This window comes from Arvicanthis niloticus, chromosome 15, assembly GCF_011762505.2.
Source record: "Arvicanthis niloticus isolate mArvNil1 chromosome 15, mArvNil1.pat.X, whole genome shotgun sequence".
Classification (NCBI taxonomy): Eukaryota; Metazoa; Chordata; class Mammalia; order Rodentia; family Muridae; genus Arvicanthis; species Arvicanthis niloticus.
In genome coordinates, this window is record NC_047672.1 from 45,769,037 (window position 1) to 45,794,391 (window position 25,355).

The following is a 25,355-nucleotide window of genomic DNA, read 5'->3' on the forward strand; positions in this document are numbered from 1 at the left end:
CCAGCTTATCTAAATTAAAAATTTAGAACCTACCCAGATAGTCCAGCAAAGATTATCCTGGACTATCTGGGTAGGTTCTAAATTGAATGACAACTGTCCTTTTAAGACTTATGTGGGATGAAAACTACAGGGGACAGGAGTCACCAAAGTGACAGGAAAAGGTCAGGGTGAGGTACCTCCACATTAATAGTACCAGGAACCTCCAAAGACAGAAGATACAAAGAAAAAATACTCTCTTAGAGCCAGAAGTACCATATCCATGGCTGAATTTGGGTGTTTTAGATTCTAGGGGTATAGTATCATAAGTTTTCATTATTTTAAGTTTCAGGGGACATGATAGTTTTTTTTTTTTTTAATTTTTATGGAAGTCTTAGTTCTTACAGCTATAAGAATCTACAACGTTATCTAGTAGAATCACTGTGAAGACAGAAGAAGGTGATATATATTCAACTCCTAGTGATATCATATAATGAATATATAAGCAATTGTCATTGTTGTGACTGTTACCAACCAAATTCTAGCTCAGATTTCAAGTTGGAGTCACTCAAGGAATCCCACAGAAGAGGAGACAAGAAGAGTTTAAGAGCCAGATGGGATGAAGGACACCAAGGAAACATGGCCCTCAAAGTCAACTAAGCAAGACTCATATGAACTCAAAGAGGTTGAAGCAGCAAAAACAGCAAAAATGTATATGTATGTACATATCTTGGGCTCTTTTCCTTCTATTGTTTTCCCTTTACTAGCTTCAATGTGATGCCTTTTGTTTTGTCTTACTATATTTCATTCTCTTATGTTTTGTTCTTGCTCTTTGTAGCCTGTTCTTTTCTAATAAGAGATGGGAAAAGAATGGATCTCAATGAGAAAGGACATGGAGAAGAACTGGGAGGAGTGGGGGGGGGGACTTTAATCAGGATATATTGTATGAAAAAAGAATCTATTTTTAATAAAAGTGAAAGCATTTTTATTATTTTACTTAAAAAAATAATAACATGGAGTCACCAGTTCTCCAACTTGTTTAGCATCATAACACACAGCAAGCTCTCATGGTTACGTTTTCATTCTAAACTTTAAGGTAATTTGTTTTACTTCCAGTGGTCTACAGTAATGACTGTAGGAGCTTTATTGCCCTGTTGCCAGTTTTAACTGTATTTGTGGTTCCAGGCCCCAAGATTCCAGAGCAAAGGGCACTAGAGCAAAGTGAGAGTACATTGTCCTCTGATGTTTCAAAACAAGCATTAATGCCAGTCTGAAAGTACAATAAACTCATCAGTTTTGTTTGTTTGTTCCAATTCCAACTGGTTTAAATTCCCAGAATAACTGTTCTATGAATCTAGCGTAACACCTATAGTAATGTTTTGAGGATATTACATTTAAACCTTTACTCCTCCAGGATCTCTGAATGATAAGTTTAAATAAGGAATTGTTTCCCTTATCCGCCTGTGACATGGCAGAATAAATGACTTTCAAGCCACAAACTGGTCATGGCTGTGCTCTGCAGTCTTCTGAGAGCCATTCAGGTTATCCTCATGTAGATGACCATTTTGCCCTGTCAGCTCAGAACTGTGGCCTGGTATTTTAAGGAAGCACCCAATTAATTGGTTAAAAAAGAACAAAGTGACTCAGAGCATGACAATTGAGCCACAGAGCTGGAACTATAGGTCTACACCCTGGGAAAAGTGCTATGCCAGGCATCTTCTTCACCTTGGAGTCAGGAGGCATTGCCCTGAGTTCTCCATCCAATAAAGCCATTTGGGGGAAAGTAGGGAAGGAGGAGGAGCTGAGAGTAAATCACTGACCTCCAGATTCTCAGGAGGCCAGGATTACGGTAAGAGAGAAAATCAATCAGGGAGTTGCTCTATTTCTATTTCCTTATTAGAAAAGGACCACACAGAGAGAACATCGGTAACACAGTACAACTGTGAAAACAAGATGTTGGCAGGATGGAGAGGTGTGAGCAGGAAGGTGAGGAGGGCATATTTGGAAGTAGTCCACCTCACATTCCCTGGGAATAGTTGGTGAGCCAGTAACATAAATCAAGAGAATGCTTCAAAACATTCATTATCTTTGAGGATCATTTATTATGTATGTCGGAGGCCAGCTTGGTACAGTATGAAAGAACAAGTCGGTGTGTAGTTAGTGTGCTTGAACTACTAAAAAATGAAAATACATGTTGACTCTTTAAAAAAAAAAATAGCCACTATTGAGCAATACATTTCAAAATCCACTTTGAATAAATAAAATTCCAGGAGGCCTTTGTTCTTTCTAAAATGTTCTAAAACCAAAGAATGGTAGAATATAATTTTTGAGTAGGTTGTTTAACTTCATTTAGAAAGCAAAACTTATTTTCTTACCTGATGAAAATAGTAGTTCTCTAAAAGTGTAGCTTTTTTACGTCTGCATAAATAGAAGGTACTTCAGATAGATGCTAAATTAGTAAAGAAAGAAGTTATCTTTATCAAGGTTTCTGTTAATGTTTCACAGTTCTCTACAAAGGTCAGCAAAAATCATGGTGCTGGGTGTCTATGTACACAGCATGGGTGAAAACTCTCCCTTAAACCAGTAAACAAAAACAAAATATCAGGCCTCAGCTGCAAGTCTTGTCTATTTTAACAGGTAAACATTAGCTTTGGAAGAACAAATGGAATGTTCTTAAGTGTGGCAAGACGAGTGGAAACTGTTATTCATGCTCTATTTTTTTTTTCAACAAATGATAATTTGAGACAGGCAAAATTCGTGTTGGAAAAACAAGTTACGGTATATTGTATGCAACATTTTAATGAGTGAGCACAGAGACTCAGAAACTGTAAGGCACTGAGAAGAATTGTCCCAAAATATATGGTAAATGATTACATTGAAAACCTCACATAGCTCAAAGACGTATAGATTATTATCGCTAAGGTTATATTTCTGATTATTTTTACATGTGTGAAAAGTATGTCCAAAGCCTAGACTGTAATTTTCTTTCTATAATAAATATACATGGATTATCATTGTTTGGTTTAATTCAAAAGACACATTTTAAGATGGCAAAAAAAAAAATGTCAACTTATTGAGCAGCAGGAGTGGAAAATGGAAACTTATACAAGTGTTATACCTGGCCTTAGGCTAGACAGAGATAGAGAAATATCATACCTACTAGACTTAAGAATTTTACACATTTTATTAATATATCAAAATGACACATAATATCAGTAAATAAGAACGCACACATATGCATACCATATATGTTCAAAGAAGGAAAAATAAAGATGACTTCATTGAGGTTAATGTCAGGCTGACTGGAAAGTTTAGGATTTTGCTGTCTGAGATTTTCCAAGGAGTAGAGAATATCAGTTTCTTTACGTGTGTGTGTGTGTGTGTGTGTGTGTGTGTCTGTTGGGGTCATATTTAATTAATGTTTAGTTAATTTAAGGCTCATTTGCATTAAAAAGACTCATAATGTTTTTTTAATTATTCAAATCAAATTAAGTGAAATTTCACAAATTTAAACATGATAAACAGAAATCATAACTCTTAGAGGAAAAAGAAAGAAGGGTTGAGTTGGAGTATCTGAGGCCCTGGGAAATGTCAAATAGGAGCTTAGTGATGGGAGGGCTCCCAGTGATGGGAGGGAGCACAGCAATTGGAAGGGTTAAGAGTGAAACTGTTATTCATGCTCTATTATTCAGTGAAGGGAAGGCTCATGGGAGGGAGCACAGTGAAGGGAGGGCTCACAGTGATGGAAGGGAGCATAGTGAAGAGAGGGAACACAGTGATTGGAGGTCTCACTGTGATGGGAAGGTAAGAGCAGCATCAGTCACTTTGAGATCCTAAAAGACAACATACAAAAGCCAAAAGGTTACACTTGAGCTGTTGACTGACAAAGGACGCCCTCATGATTATGGAGTGTTGTCATGTTGGGAGGAGAAGCAGTCTTTCTGATATTCAGTGTCCAGGAGAGAAAAACAAAAACAGAGAATGAAGAAAATGGACGAAGATAGATGAATTTGAAATATATTGGAAAAAACCGCAGCCGGAATGAGCCAGCCATGGAGATAAAATGAGAAAGGAACTACAAAGCTAGCACTTCAGATCTGTGAAAATAAACTGGTTTATTGTAGTCAAGCCTCTTCTTACAGTTCTTCCTCCCTTGCAAGTATACAGGCATGGTTCTGAAATGAAAGGCTCGTTGGCATGGTGACACCATTCATAGATTACAGTGCATACTGATTCTAAGGACTCCGTATAGCTCTGCCTCATCTCTTGTCACAATTTCACTCTCTGAGTTGTTGCTTTCATTGTTTTATGGTAAAAACAAAACAAAAAACATAAAAAGAGCAATGTTATAGAAAAGAGACTCAGTTTCTCTTTCAAGTTTATTTATATGATGGTCTATTAAACTCAAGTGATAAAATAAAATACTTTATCTGTATTTATAAAATAAGAAAACCATTGAATGTCTTCATTTACTTGTTTCCATTTTTCACGTGTGTACTTTTTCCAATGTATCTACCTTGGATGGTTAGAAAGAGTTATACTGTAAAATCTCTGATCAAACGCTATTTCATCATTTCTTTCCAAAGTTGGTTTCCATGTTTTTGCCCCTGGGGCTTGTAAAGGTTTCAAAAAAATCAGTGTGACCTAGTATTTTATAAAGATACAAATTATGTATCTAAAGTTATATAGAATGAAGAGAACTATGCAGAAGCACACAGTTTTCATGTGACCACTCATAAGTTGACCACTCATGAGCTGTACACTGCAGAGTCCGATTGAGAAAGCTCGAAGAATTTAAGTGGATACAGTTTGTGTCTCTCTTTTCCAGGTTTCTTAATCAAAGCCAGACATGTTGTTACTAAGTTCTGGTTTTGTTTTTTTTTTTTACCTTGGCATAGTAAGGTTTGATTTTCAGTCCCAGTACATAATTGTTCCCATTGTCTTATGATATTTATTTTTTCTAAAATATGATGATGATGATGATGATGATGATGATGATGATGATGATGATGATAAATACTATGTGGACTGCTCCCAAGGACTCTGTCCTGTCAGTATCATTTTTAGTGGTGTCAACAAAGCCACAGCCAGTTTTAACAAAAATGACAAGTCTGCAAATATAGTCACCACTGCTTCCCAAGTTGCCAAAGAACTGAAGTAAATTATTCAACCTTTAGTGTGTCTTTTTGTTGAGTGTGCCTCCACCCGGAAAATATGGTATAAAACTAAAAAATTATCAATGATGAGACTCTTCACACAGTGCCCAGCTGCCAGTGGTTTAGTAGTATTTTGATGACGTGTCAATGGTATCTCATATTTTGAAGAAAGCAACAACAAACAAGAAAACAAAAATCAAAAAGAACAGAGGAAACAGGCAGCAAGGAAGAAAGTACAGACTATGGAGACGGGGGAGGGGTGGATGATGTCTGCTGACATTTTTAGACTGAATTCCGTACTCACTGCTTTTCCAGAGGACCCAGTTCAGTTCCCAGCACCCACATGGCAGCTTAGAACCTACCCAAATTCTAATTCCATTGCCAGTTCCACTCCAGTCTCTGCAAGCACTAGGCACGAAGACAGTGCACCTATATAAGGCAAAACACCTACACACAAAAAACTAAAATAAATGTATATTGTAAAAGTGAACTACACTTTGTCATCTGAACACATGTATTGCAAAACATAGTCTCTTCCAAGGTCTCTAGCTAGTATCTACAGTTCCAGAAATCCACTGGGAGGAACTCCCCTAACCCTGGATAATGAGGAAACCTATACAAATACTTAAAAACTACAAGAGAAAATAAAGCCTGGATGTCCAGGACAAGTCAAGAGTTGACTTTCTTGCATATTATTCACTCATCACAGATCTATAACTAAATGACTCAGTATGATGCAAACTAGCACAACAGCAGTACAACTAACTTTTTATTGTTCTGTTTACTTCAGTGAGAAACCCAGCACTCTATAGCTACAATGTCCTGTCCTATGCTGCTCCATAATCCTTCAGCAGCCAGTATTTATCGGCTATTCTTTTTCTTTTAGATCTATCTATTCAAAACAGTTTAATCAGTGTGTCTTCCTCTTTCACTTAATCTAATGAAGGTAGCATGAGTCAGAAGCTAAACCTTTTATTGCCATACAACATTGCACTATAAGGATGCATCAAATTTTATATCCATTCATCAGTTGACCATTTGATTTGATGCCCTCTTTTGGCCATTATGAACAATGTTGCATTTTATACTGGTGTGTGAATTGTACAGATGTATGTTTTTATTACTTATATAGCTTCTGGTGGATATGCCATATATAATGGCCTCATCTTTTAAAGAAAAGACTGTTTTGCAAACTAGCCATTCTGCTTTTCATTCCTTTTTATTCTTTGTTTTTTTATTCTTTTTCTTTTTTGTTTTCTATTTGTTTCTTTGTGTTTTTTTTTTTACTTGTTAATTATTATTGTCTTCATTTTATTCCAGACATTCTAGTTCATGTGATTGGTGTCAGAGTAATTTTGATTTGCATCTCTCTCATTGTTAGTTACGTAAAAATATTTACGTAAACTCAATCATATTTGTATCCCTTCCTGTGGGACTGTGAAAGGATGGCTTGGTTTCTGGTGGAGCACTGGCTAAAGATGGCCAGAGACCCTACAAGGGATGGATACATTTCACCACTCTCCCAGACCCCAGGCTCCTGACGCGTGGTCTAAGACCTCCATTGATCTGTGCCTTTCAGTCACATAGGGCAATGCCCCTACCAGCTCCTCCACAGGTAGAGGGCATGACTATGGGCCTCAGGGGCTTAAGAGATCTACATACTAATGAGATACCTGAAGGCCAGAGGGTGTAACCAACTAAGCCTTCTTCCAAGGTCCCACACCTTCCTTCTTTGAAATGCAGATAATTGTAATCTTAAACCATTAATTGTTTGGAGAATTTTTATTGCACGTTTCCTAGGTGTCCTTTAAGATATTTTATTTGTTTCTATTTTTTAAGACAAGGTCTCTCTACATGGCCTTGACTGTCCTGGAACTCACTATATAGACCAATCTGGACAAATTCACAAAGATCTACCTGCCTCTGTACCCCATGTGTTGAGATAAAAGGCATGTGCCACTACACTCATCTAAACTATAGGACAGTTTAAGTGTTTATTTTTATTGCTATCTCTGTATCTTCTTGTTTACATTGGTACTGACCTGATTAGAGATTTACACCAACTCATTCTCCTTAGACTATCATGAGTTGAGCTTTTTTAATTTATGTATTTGATTCCCTTTTAGTTAATTTTACATGAGGTGTGAACTGAAAATGCAGCTTCATTCTCTGGCAAGCAAATTTCCAGCTGTCTTAAAACCATCTGCTGCAAAGTCTATTCTTACCTCCAGCGAATTGTCTTGGCTCTCGATTTTAATTTCAATTCTCTTGTCAAATTTTTCCCTCTGGAATATATTCGTGGCACATTCTGTTTTACTATAAAACTTGACACCCAATATTTGTTGGTAAATTTCTTTCTTCCCTGGCGACTGAAAACTTCAGCTACTGCCCACCAGTGAGGTGTCTCTCTCGGCTCCTCAAGCACCAGAAGCCATCACACCAGCTCAAGCCACAGCTCTTACACTGTGGTTATGTTCACTCCTGATGTAACTCACAAGTATAATCAATATTCTCTAAACCTTTCCCTTTTCTTAGGCTCAGAGCCTGTGTATTTATATACAGATGTTCCACTGCTACCTAGAGATTGCTGTGTCATCCTTACACCTTGACGGAATGCCAATGGAGTATTTGCCATGTAAGGGAATACCTATCTTCTAATCAACAGGCCTGCAACTGTGAGGTTATCTTAGACAGTCTGTAGTGCTTTGCCTCCTGCTATTGACAATACTGTTTTTCATTTGTTTTATACACAGGAAAGTCTGAATTAACTCACTGAGAACTGAATTTTAAGCAAAGACTGTATTCATTTGCCAGTGTTACTGTAACAAAGAATTACAAAGTGGGCTGCCATTGACAAAAGAACTTCATTGTCTCACCATTCTGAAGGACAAAAATCTGACATCAGGGTTAGTTGCTTGTGAGGGCTGTGGGAATTTGGGTCCTACCTTTATCTTCTTCCTGGTACTTTGTGAACTTTGGTGTCACTGGGCCTCTGCTGCATCTACCTGCCTGAGATCTACTTACAGTTTTATACAGTTGTGTCTCTGTGTCTGTGTCGCTCTCTGTCTGTCTGTGTCTCTCTCTCTCCCCTCCCTCTCTCTGTCTCTGTCTCTGTCTATCTGTCTCTTTGTCTCTCTCTGTCTCTCTCTCACACACATTCTCTCCATGAGTGTGTGCATGTGTGTGTGTACGTGTGTGTACATATATGTGTGTGTGTGCACATGTGTGCAACCATGTATCCTCTTTGTGTAAAAACCCTGGCTGTTTTAGATTAAGGATCTACTTTACTCTTAGCACAATTACCTCTTAACTAATTTTACCTGTAATGGCCCTGTCTCCTAAAATCACAGTCTGAGTTTCTGGTGCTTGGAAGTTTAACATAGGAATTTTGAGGTGCACGGTTTAACTCATAAAATCAGTAGAAAAAAAAAGTGACACCAAAAAAGCCTAGAGAGATAATCTCCTCAATCCCCGCCTCAATCCCTGCCTTGACAACTCCAGAGTCAACTGTGAGGCAGCCAGTGCAGTACCATAGAAACCCAGAGAGAAGAATAATGGTAGAGAGAGGCACAAGAGTCTGAATACACTTCAAGAATTCAAAGATTTTCTTTTTCCCACTTCTCTTTACATATTGTTTAGTTAGCTACAAGACACACATTGCAAACAAAGCTTAAGATACATCTCTTTGAAGCCCTTTTCTGGGTTTTTCCTTCTGTGCTTTTCTGCCCTTGTGGCATTGTTTGCCTTCAGGAAGACATTCCTTCTAAGCTTTATCTCCTGCCTGCAGTTGTCCAGTTACAGAGCCACATCTGGTTCAGTGTTTGTTCCCAAGAAAGAAACTTCAGACCATATACTTTCCAAGAGTTTATTATGTTCACAGGACAGGGACCCCCTGTAAAGAAGCAATAAGACTGAGGTTTGTGTTGGAAAAGTTTGCTAAGGAATTGGAAAAATTTCCCATGTAGAGATATTTAAAGAACTCTTGGATTTTATAGAGTATTGTCATGTAACATGTTTACTTTAAGAAAAAAAAAAGGATACAGTGCCACAAAAGGAAATAATTTCTGGTAAACACTGAGGTAAGGACGACATCCAGATGCTAGTTCCCAAATGCTCTTCCACATGTACAGACCATGCTGCGTTTCTGGACTAAACTAAGATCTATGTATGAAACTGTGGTTTTGGGAGACCTCAAAGTAGAAGCATCAATAAAACTTTTATGCTTCTCTGGCTATGCTGTCAAACCAAGCTATTTAACCAGCTCAGCCATTTGGAAGTCATCAGTAAAAGAAAATGACCCAAAGGATTGGTACAGAAGTTACATACTTTTCACACTATGTGATAAATCCAATTGCCCTAGTTATGGCCAAGAATCAAAGTCAGACATCCAAGTATCACTATAAGTAAAGTTTGTGTTTTTCCAGACTGATCTTCAGCAAGGATGTGGAAGGAATCAGATGGGAAAGGGGATGAACAATAACCAGGTTTCAGAAGACCCATTGACCAGTCCTATGTATATGCTTGGCACAGACTTTCAGAGTTATCCCAAATTGAGACAAGGGGACAAAGAAGAAACATGGATTGCCTTTCCAAAATATAGTTTTATTGTCAGTAAGGTATATATTGACATAGTTACAATAGGTGAATATGAGTAAACATGCTGGGTTATAGTATAGCCTTAACAAAATCCTACAGTGCTGTAGAAACAGCTTCCTTCAGTCAAGTTCAGGTCCAACTACACAGTTAAGTGGGGAACTTAAAGATGTATGCCTCAGCTGAGAAGAAGTGATTGTATCTGTTTTGTAAGGCCAGAAGCCAGACTGTTACAGAGTACTACACAGTCTACATTCTATTATACATGTTACGCCAATTTCCTCCCAATACTTAACTGTTTCACTTAGATTTTTAGAGATAAGTCCCTTGACTAACCATCAGTAAAATTGAAGGGATCCAATCCTGCATTAAAGCAGTTCTCAACTTGGTTTTAGTAATTTCATTTTTGTCTTCATCATCTCCATGTTGGGGTAAAATATTCACCATGCATCATGCTTTCCATCAATGTAACCTACCCTATTGAAAGGAAATATATATATATATTCCAAATAGTAACTACCATAGCACTGTAGCATTGAAGGACCTTAGAAAACCTGACCTTTCATGAACACCATGACATGAATCTATGCCTTGGGAACATGGATAAAGAAAGTAAGACTTAGCATAAAATCACCCACAAATTCATGAAACAACTGTCCTAAGAATCTTACTGCGGATGTAGACGTTGTTATAAAAGTCTTAAGGACCGAGAATAATAGGATTTGTGTAACAATAGGAATGGTCAGTCAGTATCATCAATTCTATATGAGGAGGCAGACTGCCAGCAGGTTTACACTGTACAGTTATAGATAAAATTGGAATATACAGGGTTATAACCCCGAACCAGCCATCATTCAGGAAAAAAAAAGGAGCATTCATATTCAAGGGGGTCAGGCCTCACCCTCTGAGCTGATATTGAAATATAAATACCTATTACAAAATTAGAACTCCATAACAGAGGTGGATATACAGCTTTAGATCTCTTGTTGAACACACCCATAGCTCCAGGTCTGAGTCCCAGCACTGATGAGGAAAAAGCAAAGAACAAGGACAAAGAATGAGAAGGAAAAAGAGAAACAGTAAAAACCACTAGGTTTATGTAATCATCTGAAGCTCTCGGGCTGAGGTTAAGGGCAGGGAAGGGCATCTCTCCTGGGCAAGAAGAATAACTGGACCAAATCTGAAAGCCATTGAAAAGTCTAGGTGTCAGTGGATGAAACCCCACATGATGGAGAAGGAAAGACAGTATCTTGGAAACTACATAGGAGTGTAGTCATCGGAGGAACCACTGACAGAAACTCAGAGACAAGGAAAACTGTATGAAACTCAGGGCTTGCTGAAGACAACGACATTTTTGCCTGTAGTCCCAAAGTCCAATCCATTTAACATTTCCATGACATTTTGTAGTCACCCTACTAGTAATATGATCCAAAAAACCCAGGAAATACAGTATATTTGGAGCTCCTGATCCATAACCTCTTATTGCCACTGAGGTACTTGAGAGCAAAAGGCAGCAGCTTTTGTGGATTTTATCCCAAAGGCTCCAAGTGTTTGGACACTGGGTCCCCAGAAGCCCCACTGTTTGGGGGAATTGAGGAATCATTGGTAGGTGGGATCCAGCTGGAGGAAGTAGGTAGCTGGAGGTGGCCATTATGACACTAGTACTCCCCACACTCTCAGTCTGATCTTTGCTTCTTGTCTTGCCATCATTTCTTGGTACAGTGAGAGGTGAGTAAGCAGCTTCATTATGTAGGGGCCAAACCTGCTTTTCACCTCTGTCCACCCTGTTTCCAATCCCACCATGATGATCAATATCACCCTGCCATGGCCAAAGTGAATCTTTCCTCTTTAAAGCTGTTTCTTGTCAGACATTTGGTCATAGCAATGAGAAGAGTATGTAATACTTTGATGAGACACATGCCCCCCCCCCCCAAACCAGTTAGTAACATTAGCTGAATGAGAAAGAACAGGAGTAAGAATGCCTTCCTAAGGAGAGAAACAGAGAGACTCTGATGTTCAGGTACAGGTTTCTTGTGTTCTCTTACTGTGAGAGCTGCATTTAAATAATAATAATAATAATAACAACACTGACACTAATGTCTTGATACAATGAATGTGTCCTCCAAGAATGTGACATTTCTTTCTGCTCTTTAACGTTTCTTTATCTTATTGTAAAATAAGTCTGTTGGTTCCAGAAGGAATTGGTAGAATTTGGCCTGGGTTAATTGAACTGAAACTGTTGTGGTAAAAATAAAACATACCTGTTTTGAGTACTTAGTAAATAGGTTAGAAGCATGTGTGGGACCTCAGTGCAAGAGCAATCTCTATAGACAAGGAGATCTCTACTGGAACAGAACTGTGCAAACTAATTCAGGTGAATTCTATAGCTTAAATTTAACATCCCCACTCGTGGGAAGCCAGGCTCTTCAGAGACTCGATATCTTAAATCCTTAGGCCAAGACAAGAGCCTTTAATTGAAAAATAATCTTATTCTTTCTTTTTTTGTTTCAAGGGGTAAAAAAAAAAAATTAAAATCACTATATTTTTTTCTTTTTAATCCTAAGAGAGGTTTCCCCATTCATGACATAATTGAAGTTTTCAAACCTAAAACATCTTTAAATCAGGAATGAATCAAGGATCCCTCTCAAAGATTGTGGAGATTGGATACCATGAAGCTCTCAACGGGCTCAAAGTAGGACAGTGTCAGAAGAAATGAGACAGAAATAAGGGCGGTGGGGGGACAGCGTGGTGGTTTAATAACCTTAGGTGACCACCAACAATAGCTTAAGAGTGTATTTCAGTTGAAATGTGAACAAATGACTAAGAAGAAACTCATTTTCCAAGTATTGTTTCATGTATTTAGTTACTTTCAAGGCAAATACAGCGAGGTGGTTAAACTGAAATTTTTACCCAACAAAATGTGCGTCTCTGGGGACACAGCATGAGTTCTGTTTCAGGATCAGTAAGCAATCGAACTCAGGCCACAACAGTGTGCATCCATGTTGGAAGACAGTCCAATTAACATAGAATCTTAACGTACTTAAAATTATTTTCTCTAATCTGTTTTTCATTCTGCCAGACAAAGTCAAGAGAAATTTTAATGAATTTTGGGAAAGCATATTTCAGGTTTCCCACTGACTGAGATGGTTTTATTCAGTCAGGTTTCTCTAGATAATCACTTCCGCAATGCCTATTCAACATCTTCAATTCAAGTAACCCTTGACTCTTGGACACGTGGGGATATTTATCCACATAGTCTGGACAACAAATTTGCTTTGGAAGACTGATGTTTCTGTTTCCAATGTAGTTTTTGACGTCAAGGTATAATATACATTCTGAGGCAGAGTTACACACCCTATGCATCTCACAAAGTAATCAAAGCCAGCTGAATACAATGTGAGATTCTAGTGCTAGAAGAACGAATTCTTAATGCCTAGGTTTCAGTGCTTCTTTCTTGCAAATGGTTTTAGCTCTTACAGGTTTTAATTTCCTCCTTTCCATCTGTGCTTATGGTGTGCGCGTGCGTCTGTGTGTGCGTGCTTGCGTGCATGCGTGCGTGCATGCGTGGTGCATGTGTTCGTAATTGTAGGCATGTGGGTATATTTGTGTGGGGATGTATTTGAAGGTGTGTGCCTGTGCAAGTTAAGGGCAGAGGTTGATGGCAAGAATCATTCTCCATTAACAATCTGCTGTATTCATTAAGGTAGAGTCTGTCAATCAAACCCAGAGCTTCCTGATACAGCTAGCTTGCTTTCACTGGGATTCTCTGTGTCCGTTTTCCAAGGCTGAAATTACTGGGGCATTCCACATCCACCAAGCATTTTATATGGGTTCAAAAGTCTTTGTGATTGCATTGCAATTGCTTTAAATCTGGAGCTTCCTCCTCAGACCTTAGCTCTTAAAAATCATTGATAAATATATAGATATAAATCAATATAAGTATAAATAATATAAATACTATATATATCCATTTTTAAAAGTTGAAATACGATGAAAAATAGATGTTATTGTTGAGTGATGTTATAAGTGAACATTTACCATGCTTTTCTATGAAGTTACACATAAATATGTTAATGTATGTGAAAAAAAATTGTTACCAAAGAAAAGGATTTTAGTGGCTTTTTTACTGTCTTAAGTATGTTACCTCATGAGACTAAAGTCAGTATAAATGCCTAACTTTTTTAGGCATTTATAACCTATTGTAGCTGTAAGAAGAATATATCAGGAAGATTGTTAGTTTCAAGGCAGCTTGAGGTACAAAGAGAGACCTTGAAAAAAATCATTATATATTGGTACATTTTAATTTGCAAATATGATATAGCCCTTGTTCCTAAGGACTATTTTGCTTTTTAAATCATCTTTAGATTCTAACATAGGTTTGCAAAAGTAACAGAAACACTGGATACTAACACACACACACACACACCACTAATGAATAAGAAGGCAATATTTCTTGAAGGAAATTCAAACTGAAATGTCTTTTTTAATCTCTGTGAAATTTCGTAAAACATTCTTTTGACTTTAGTGATGTTTTCTCTTGATTAATTCAAAATGCATAGCTATAAATATTATAAATGTATTTAACCAGAAAATAAAATAGGTAAGGAAACAAATGTTGTTTTGTTGATTATCTGCTTGATTCTGAGTAAAGCATTTGCCTGTAGTAGTTTGAATGAGACTGGCTCCCACAGGTTCATACATTTGAATGGTTTCCAAAAAAAAAAAAAAAAAGCAGGATTCAGAGTCACTATCACATATAATTTGAATTATTAGTGTAATACAAAGAAACAGAAAAGCATAAGCTTTATCTAAGAAACATAATCTGTAAATAAATGATCTTGAAAAGCCTCAGGTATTACATTTACAAGGAAGTTCTTTAGCAAAACAGACTATAATACAAATTTATAATACATTGAAATATTTTAGAGGTATAATAAATGAAATGAAAAATAGAACTTAAAAATAGAAAAGAGAATTAACAAAGGTCTAAATCAGATTTTTGTTGTTGTTGTTTGTTTTTTCAAGAACGGATTTCTCTGTGTACTCCTGTCTGTCCTGTAGCCCAACCTAGCCTTGAATTAAGAGATGTGCCTGCCTCTGTTTCCAGAGTGCTGAGATTAAAAGCATGCATTACTACTGCCACCTGGCTGAAATATATATATATATATATATATATATATACCACCCAAAACCAACAAAGCAAAACATCAGAAGTAATATATTAATTTTTAGTTTCACCTCTCACAGCATTGAGTGTCTCTTTATTACAGACTGTTTTCTGTGTAATATTAATTTTCTGTCTATACTCAAGTTTTGCATGTCAAGCATTCATATTATCAAATCATACTATGTACCAATATAATAAGTCCATAAGGTATGTATGTATATTCCATATTCTTCAGCATGGAATAATAAACAATAGTCACATCCTAATTTTATCAACCATGAGTGGGAACACACTTATAATTCCACCTACTCCAGAGGCTGAGGCAAGAAGATGGAAAATTTGGGACCCATTGAAAAACAGTGAGGACATGTCAAAACAAAGTAAAATTTATTTTTTCAGTAGGGTTATTTTCAGTAGGCATGGAGTTATTCAGTCTTGGCCTGCCAGTCGTTCACCCTTATTTTCTTTTCATTTGATGGCAAGAAGAACTATTCAAATATATGTCTATTCTTTATTCAGTCTTTTGTAGCACCACTTCTGTGAGATGTTCCTCAAAGCATTCTTAATTTTTATTCTATTAATTAATTTGTTTATTTTATACACTGATCACAGACTCCCCCTTCTCCTCCCAGACCTTCCTTCTCCCCTTCTCTTCCCTTATGCCCCACTCTGTTTCTCCTCAGTGAAGAGGAAGGAGGCCTCCCCTTGATATCAACCTGACTTGGCATATCCAGTTTTACTAGGACAAGGCACATCTCCTATTGTGGCTACATCAGGCAGCCCAGTTAGAGAAACAGGATCCAAAGGCAGGGTTCTGCTGTTAGGAGACCCACATGAAGTCCAAGATGCAAATATGTTTCATATGTGTAGAGGGCCTAGGTCCATGCCATGCATCTTCTCTGGTTGTGGTTCAATTTTTTGTGAGCCTCTATAAGCCCACGTTGATTCTGTAGGCATTGTTGTAGTGTTCTTGACCTCTCTGTCTTCTTCAATCCTTCTTCGTCCACTGGATTCCCCAAGCTTTGCCTAATGTTGGCTTTGGTCTCTACAACTGTTTTCATCAGTTACTGGGTGAAGCCTCTGAGAGGACAGTTATGATAGTTGACTGACTTTCTGCAATTATAACAGAATATCATTAATAATGTCAAAGTTGGGTTCTCTCTTATGGCATAGATCTCCAGTTGGGCCAGTACTGGCTGTCCATTCTTTCAATTTCTGCTCCATCTTTATCACTATACATCTTGTATGCAGGACAATCATGAGTCGAAGACTTTATAGCTGTGTTGGTGTCCCCATCCCTCCATTTGGAGGCCTAGTCTACTTACAGGAGATAGTATGTACTCACTTATAATTGGATAGTAGGCATAAAGTACAAGATAACCATGCTATAATCCACAGACCTAAGGAAGCTAAGTAACAAAGAGGGAACAAGGTGGGGGAGACGCATGAATCTCATTCAGAAGGGTAAATAAATAATCACTAGAGGTAGATGGAGGGAGAGAAATGTATCTGAGAGGGGATAGGATCAAGTATAGGGAGGGCTGAGGGACAGAACTGGGAGAAAGAACTGAAATCCATGAGGGGAGGGGAATCTCTGCAATGACCCAGAAACCTAGGACAATGGAAAGTCAAAGGAATCTATAGGGGTGTTACTAGCTAAGACTCCTACAACAGGAATATAGAACCTGAATAGGCTACCTCCTGTCTCGATTCTTAATTTCATAATATTCTTCCTATTGTGTCTTCCATTTCCCCTTTTCATTCTGTTCTTTTGGTATATTATCTGCTTTTTATTCTCTTTATAAATGTCAACCCTTTTCAGAAATATCACAGCTACTTATAATTTATTGCAGAGCCAACCATGTTTTATTTGTTGTAGAATATTCACTACATAATTTCTGGACGTATTTTATGCTTTTAAACATCCTACAAATGCTATTTTCATTATTTCTTTCCTCAGTTCATGGCTTTTGTAATTTTTTCCCTAAGATATATGCAAAAATGGTCTATTGTCCCCTAATTCAATATTTCTATTCATGAGTGTATGGATTCCTTACATAACAATATCATTTTAGCTATACCTCAAGTACAAACGTGTACTCAGCTCCTAATCCAATTCTCAGTTTTCCCCAAATTTCACATCACTAAAGTTTAAGGTGAGATGCTTGAGTGTCTCTGCATCCTGTTCTCTTTCTTCAGTAGTACAGTATGGCATGAGATCACATAATGTCCAGTCTGCTCTTTTCCATCTTTATATGTTTCCTTTTGGGGTTGATACTATATTTATTCCAGTGGACTTCAGCCATTTAATGAGTCTCCTGCTGGCTATAAGTACACACTTTTGAGTGGTGAGTAATTCTTCCTTCAAGAGTAAGCAAAATTCTTTCCCAGTCATACAGTTTGAAACTGAATGAAAATGTACTGTCTACTAGTAAAATAAAGTTCCAGCATAAGAGGAAGGCAAAAGAATCAATGGCCTATCAGTTTAACAGTTCATATGAGTTCAGCTTCACTTGTGCCCGATCCCATGTTCTCTAGAAGTCAAAGTATGAGATAAGACTTTAGTGCTTCATGAACTCATTGTATTAACAATTGGGTAGAAGGAGGATGAGGTGAGGAATGACATTAAGGAATACAAAGTGATCTGTTACCATGTCAACCACTGTTTCACTACCATGGTCCCTCTGAAGAAGCTTCAGCCAGTGTAAAGCCCAAGAGCTTTCTCCAAACAGACTTGGGAACGGTCCTTGGAACTGAAGAAAGTAAGACTTCCTTCTTTTCAAGATTGTACTGTCTCCCAATTTCCTATCAACCAAGTCTACTAAAAAGGAAGTTAACACTATCACATGATACCAGGTTGGACCAGGTGTCTTCAACTGATAAAAGTGTACAGATTATTTGGTTTCAAGTGGTAGGAAAAACTGAGTCTGAGAATAGGTTGCTACTCATCCTGATTGCACAGAATTAGCAAGGAGGAAAGTTTTGGCAATCTCAAAACCAACAACTCCTTTGCTCTTCCTGATAAAACCAGTGATCCAGGAAGAAGAAAAGCTGAGGCAATCATATAATTAATGCATACAATATAATGTAAGGTACTTTACAACTGATGATGAACTGTTGTTGATTCTTGTGTTTATCTATACCAGTTAAGTTCAGTATTACATCTCAAGTTTCTTAGTACTTTGAGGGGCAATGTATTTGCTATAGTTGAATAGCAGAGTTTATCTTCAAATAAGAGATTTGGGGGAGAGACTATAGTGGATATTGATATAGACTACACATCTCTATGAAATGAATACTTTAAAGAAATGCAAGGTTTTACTCTTCAGCTGTTTTAACATGTAGCTAATAATTATCAGTATGTCAATTTGTAAAATTATTCTAGCGGGTTTATTCTTAATGAGAGATGAACTCTAATTTAGTAGTTGACATTGTTTAATTCCTTTTCAAATTAAAAAGCATTCATTCTCTGCTGGAATGCAGAGCATTTGACATGTCGCAATTTCTGTTTACATTGTCTTTTGAAGGAGTTGGTTGATTTTGATGAAATAAAGAAAGCTAATAAAAAGGTATCAAGATAAAGTATCAAATTGTTTTATGTGGCTAGGGAGATGGCTCAGTAGGAAAAGTGCTTGTCACACAAGCCCAAGAACCTAAATTCTACAGATTCCCACAACTCAGGTAGGCTTGGCACTGTGACACATGTCTCTAATCCCATCGCTCCTACGGTAAGATGGGAGGCAGATAAGCGAATTCATGAACACTTGCAAGCCAGATACTTTGGCATTTGTAGTGGCCAATCACAGAAAAAAAGAGAAAGGGAGAACAAGTGAAGGGAGAGATTGTCTCAAAATATATTAGAAGGTGAGGATATTTGAAGTTGCCTGAAAAGATGGATGAACAGATCAAGGCACTTGCTGTAATGCCGCAAGACTTGAGTTTGCTCCAAGGACCCGTAGGAGAATTTACTGCTGCATACTATCATTTTTATTTCACATAGACACCAGCGCATGTGTGGGAGTGCATGCACATACATATACATACACACCATACATGCCAAGGTAGTGAATAAGTACTAATTTAAAAATAAATACCAGTTTTCCCTATTAAAATGCAACTTTTGATCATATAAATTATGATTTGTAATCTGAATAGTTGATAAAATAAAATATGATGTTATTGAAATGTTCTGATAGGTAGCAACAATAAATTGCTTCCATTTTGAGGAATCTCAGTCTGGAAAAGCAAAGACATAATCTCTTCTGACCAATATTTTGTCACTTTGTACAACACAGTTGTACTAGTACTCCAAGAATAGAAAATATGCTTCTGTGATAATTTATTAGTACACAGAAAGTAAAGTGTACAAGCCAATGTACACTCTGGGTAACATCTATAATCATTTAAAGCAAGTGCTTATGGAGAAATTGCAAGTTTCTTTGTTCAACATTGAAGAGAGAGACATAATATGGGTACCTGCGCTATGTTTCCAAACACAAAAAAGCTCTCCTCTGGATTAATGACAGTAAAAGAACCTGAAAAACGTATATGCCTTTAAATGGATTATTATCAAAATTAACTTTTCCCTAGCCAAACATCTTTAAGCTTGTTTACATTTAGGTGTGGAAGGACCAGAAAAAAAAATAGAGAAACCATGGTCATGGGAGAGAGGAAATGGATAGTAAATGTAAAGACAATTGAGAAATGTATACTGGATTTATCAGCGTGTATTAAAAATGACCATTAAACACTGCAAGCCCTCCATCTAGAGCCTCATTATCTACTTCACACAAAGAAAAGCACTACATTACATATCTATAATTTAAATAAAATCACAAAGTTCAAAATTCACTGTATTTGGTTTTGTTATCTGAAGTAGTGATCCCTAGTTTAATGATCATCAAATGAATTCAATATGCACCCCAAATTCCTGGATAATTTGCATACAGAAAAGCAATTTTATGCCAAAGATGTTTACACTTAAGCAATAAAATCTGTGCCTCGGCAAAGTTCTACTATGCAGAACACAGGATACATGCAGAGGTTATTCTGTATGTTTCTTCTCAGAATCTGACTGTACAATGTGACCTTTAGTGAAGGCTGGCATTATGTACAGATATTTTGATATCTCAATTGCATGAAAACACTCTTTAATCATTCGAAAGCAGTGACCTGTCTCAAGTCATATATGTATAAAACACAAGTCGAATCTTTCAAATCAGTGAAGAGGGGGGAGCAGCAGAAGAGACATTACGTAGCATTGCACTAGCTTCATTGAACACCATAGCCAGAGAGGAGCTATAGAGCACCTCGGTCTGTAATGAAGACCTTTAATAGGGAAGATAAAAATAATGAATAACTTCATTTCTTAAATTTAGATTTCTCTTTCACAAATGTGCTTTTAGCTGAACTCCGTTCCATACACCTGAACAATCATAAATTTCTTCACATGGCCCTATCTGCCTTCCAGCGTCGGCTTTTAGAAAGTCTACCAGGACAAGTCACATGAAAAATGTATACTCCTACAAAGAAACTTTTTTTTTTAACCAAATGACTTGTTTCACTTGTTAGAAAAGAGAAACTAACAGGGTTTTCCTTTTTTTCCCCTTTTTAAATATATCTAGTAGCAGGAAGAGGTTTTCAGTTACTCGACAGCTACACCTTATCTCCCTGCAATTCTCTCAGGCAATGCAAACACGTTTTGTGTCCTTTCACAGTGCAGTTCACTTGGAGACAAAAGCAAGAAGAATTTGTTTCACTTGAGCTATTCCCTTTTAACATATGCTTTCCAGCTGACTAAAGTTATCTTTTAAATTGTAACAGTCAAAAGGGCACTGGCCATAACCATGAAGGTTGTTGCAGATTTTTTTTTTTTTTTTAGCCTTTTAGTATTTAATAAAGGGACAGGAATTTTTAGTGTAATTTGTTCATTAACGAAGTATTCGCATCTTTCTCTGTACATTCATAGTCCTACAATTATCTACAAATTAACTGTATTAAAAGATACCTGATTTTACAATATCATGTTCAAAACTACCTCTTATGAAATATGACCACTGGAGAGAAAAGAACTCTTATGTTGCTATTCTAAATAAGAATATCTCATTGGCCTTGCTGTTAAAAGAACAATAGAAGACTAATTAGCTCAGCTATGTATTAGTCCCAGTGAGGAAACCCTAAAGCCCACAGTAATTTTGACACAGATGTATGCCACTTGATACCTTTATTATATGCTAATGATATTTGACCAGGAAACATAATAAAAACTTTTTGAAAAAAAAAATCAATTAGAACAATTTTACTTTTGTGAAAAATGCATGCTTTATAGTCACTCTAAATCTTCCTAATTTATTTTTTTTGCTAATTTAATTATGCCCTGTGTCTCTATTTTATGCATCTATCAAACATGCTTGATATCTTTAAGTGACCATTTGTGATGCATAAAAGAATATAGAAATGTATATGGTCAGCTAACAAAAAACATGGTTTTCTTAGTTTTTAAAAGTATATCATATCTTCCCTGTCTTGAAAAGAATTTCAGCAAAGGTACAAATGTAATGAGTGAATTACGAAAGGGAGCTTTTGTTTGGTGGTGGTGGTGGTGGCGGTGGCATTGGGGATGGTGGTATTGGTGTTGTTGGTGCTGGTATTTGGTTTTAGCCCAGATCAGAAATATAGGATAAAGCTTTAGAGTCATCAAGTATGTATCCAGATCCATATTTGTTGGGATTAATCAACAGCTTTCTCTAGTTGTTTCCCAATTTTGTTTATTCTGCTAACTTAATATGTTTTTTTGGTCAGAGTCTGTTTACCAGTGAGTATTTTATATTGCATTGAGGGCCCAGTTTTTATAACATTTATGGAATATCTTAATTCTTGAAAAAAAAAAACCAGAAGAAAAATGCCAAGTTCTCAGTTGTGAGGAACTAACTGCACAGCAGATATTGTTTTCAGAAACGTTCTCCATGTGCCTTGTGCAATTATATATGAAGTAAAAAAATTATGTATATCTGACAGAAAAAGACAACTGATTACAGAGAAGCCTTATCCTCAATCCCAGCTTCATCTGGGAAATGACTTAAGCAGCTCTGTAAAATACCGTTGCCTGGGTCCCATACTGAGTAATTCTCTTATAATTGTTTTATGATATTGCCTCGGCACTATGATGCTTAAAATCTCTTTGTATAATCCTGATCTTGAGCTAACATGAGAATCTCTGTTCTACATGATCGTCTCATGATGCCTACAATGAAGGAAGGAAATGTCAGAGCAACCAGCTCACAATTCAAGCTTATGAAAATACAGAGGATACCTTAAGGCCAATTCTATGTGACATACATACTCCTTCCCGTTCAGCCTGACACACTGCCATGCAATCAGTTGCAAACATATATCCTGAAATGGTTTACTTTGCTCCTGTTTTTATAGATTAAGACAATAGATTATTTTAAAAAACCAAATACTTAGCAAGATAACTAAGTTGAAAATCAGTAACAATGCAGTATAAAGTTAAGAAGCATGTGGAATCTCTTTCCGTTCCCAGCACAGCCTGGCTCGTGGTCCCAAGAAACATCTGAAGTGCATAGCCACTCCAAAACATTGGATGCTGGATAAATTGACTGGCGTGTTTGCTCCTCGTCCATCCACTGGTCCTCACAAGTCGAGGGAATGCCTGCCTCTGATCATTTTCCTAAGGAACAGACTTAAGTATGCCCTGACTGGAGATGAAATAAAAAAGATTTGCATGCAATGATTCATTAAGATTGATGGGAAAGTCAGGACTGATATAACCTACCCTGCTGGGTTTATGAATGTCATCAGCATTGACAAGACTGGAGAGAACTTCCGTCTGATCTATGACACCAAGGGTCGATTTGCTGTTCATCGTATTACACCTGAGGAGGCCAAGTACAAGCTGTGCAAAGTGAGAAAGATCTTTGTGGGCACAAAAGGAATCCCACATCTGGTGACCCATGATGCTCGTACTATTCGATACCCTGATCCCCTCATCAAAGTGAATGACACCACTCAGATTGATTTGGAGACAGGCAAAATAACTGACTTCATCAAGTTTGATACTGGGAACCTGTGTATGGTGACTGGAGGTGCTAATTTGGGAAGAATTGGTGTAATCACCAGCAGAGAGAGACATCCTGGCTCTTTTGATGTGGTTCATATGAAAGATGCCAATGGCAACAGATTTGCCACTCGGCTTCCCAACATTTTTGTTATTGGCAAGGGCAACAAACCATGGATCTCTCTTCCCCGAGGAAAAGGAATCCGCCTCACCATTGCTGAAGAGAGAGACAAGAGGCTAGTGGCCAAACAGAGCAGTGGGAGAAATGGTCTCTAGGAGACATGCTGGAAGAAGGATTTGGCCCCTTCTTACTACAAGCCTTTCTAGGCAACATGCTAGATTCAACGGCATGACGAAACAAACAAACAGAAAAAGGAACATGTGGAAGAAAATCTGCTCATTCTAACACGATCAAAAGTTACCTATTTTCTGGAGTGTCATCATCTCAGAAGATACAGACATGAGGGCTGGGAAGATGACTCAGCCAATAAAGGACATGCTATGGAAGCATAAGCCCCTGAGTTCCTATTGCTCCCTAACCCCCCATCACGCGCCCACAATTCCATCAATGAGGAAGTAGACATAAGATCTTTGACCTTGGCAGTCCAACCACCATTTCTGGAAAAACTCCTGCTTTAATAAGAGCCCATGTCTCAAAAAACACTGGGGTTGCCTTTCAAGGAACTAAATCCATGGTTTTTCTCTGTTCTATGCAAAAGCATATACTCATGCATGCTCACACACACACATGAATTAATGTAATTAAGAAACATGTACCATCAATAGGAGGAAAAGCCCTTGGTCCTGTGAAGGCTCGATTCCCCAGTTATAATTGTTGATACATCTAAGAATAAAGAAAGTCATTTAAATTCTGGCACCAAAAACGTTGAGAAATAGAGAAGGGGAGAGAGAGAGACAGACAGAGACAGAGAGAGACTGAGAGAGACAGAGAGAATGATATAAGGTGCATGAGGAAGAGATGGGATGACATAGAGAACATAAATAAGGGAGAGAAGGGGAGAATTAAAACATTGTTTAATCTAGATCATACAATTTATTGATTTGTGAAAATGAAATTTTTCTGTACATAATTGTTTTGTCATTTGCAAAGTGAAGAGAATTCCTATTTAGTAGCGTGGCTATAAGATTTCAACACTGTACCAAAGGAGTGGATTTTAAAATACATACACTATAATAACAATTATTCCTAAGAAAAGAGTGACCTTCAGTGCATCTCCAAAAGCATACAGTGAAAACCCATCTTAGGAGCAATGTATAAACAGCATCTGCTCCTCCATTTTATAAAGAACCTTATTTATGAAGTCTGAAACTTCCCACTAGGAGTCAAGTGGTGGGAGAAATGGAGATTGCTGCTTTAGCAGCAAATACATTCATAAGACATTACCTCAGCTAGAAATGTAACAAAAAAAAAAATACTTCCCAAAAAAGGAGAGAAAGCTAAAGCTAACAGGATTCTTTTCCTTTTTTCTTTTTTTTAATCTATTTTAACCTAATTTTTAAAATACTTATATTTCACAGTAGGATTGCTTCACTTTCAACAGCTCTTTGTATGCAACTGCCAGGCAGGTTAAGAGTTTAGAGCACAGTTATTATGACATGATTTTTTGACAAGAGCAATCAGCTATTGTTAGTGAATGAAAATGGAAACGATTGGATTGGTCAAATAAAAGCACTTTAGGCTGGGAATGCAATTGAGAAAAGGCAACAGTCAAAACACTGCCAAGGTGATTCATGATGCTGGGATGTCATCTGGATTGGGTCAGAAGAAATCTTAGAGTGGTGTCATGGTTTACAGCTCAACTTTAATTTTAGATTCTGATAATCTACACATTAATGGAAAGTCTGTAAATGTGGCCCTACAACTGATGCTAAGATGTTTATCAATTAGAACCAGCAATATAGGAAAAATGAAAGGAAGGTCCTATTTCAAAGTCTCTCTTATCAAAGGATAAATAACATTTACATATATTGTCATGTAATGGTTTTTATTTTTAACACTTTACATCTGATACTCTGAGGCTTTTTGTTGGTGGTGGTGGTGGTGGTAGTAGTGTGTGTGTGTGTGTGTGTGTGTGTGTGTGTGTGTGTGTCACCCTTGCTATGAAAGCAAGTGTGATATACTGGATTGGTTTCTTTGGAGATATGGAAAATATAGCAGCATAGAATATAACCACGTTTAAAGAATCCAGACAGTCCATCAACTAATAGTTTTATTCCAAGATAGTTTATCAAGAAAAGGTTATACAAGAGGTTGCCTACAGGATAATAGAAGAACACATAGAGAGGCACAGTAGAAGCCAACACTTTTTAACACTATCATGTTAGAATGATTAGTAAGTTACTTATGACTTTGTAAAGAGTAGAT

The 25,355-nt window shown here is 37.2% G+C and overlaps 1 pseudogene; it reads left to right on the forward strand.

Moving 5' to 3' along the window:
- Positions 1-22,454: 22,454 nt before the first annotated feature.
- Positions 22,455-23,285, forward strand: LOC117720446 (small ribosomal subunit protein eS4, X isoform-like; annotated as a pseudogene).
- The last annotated feature ends 2,070 nt before the right edge of the window (positions 23,286-25,355 follow it).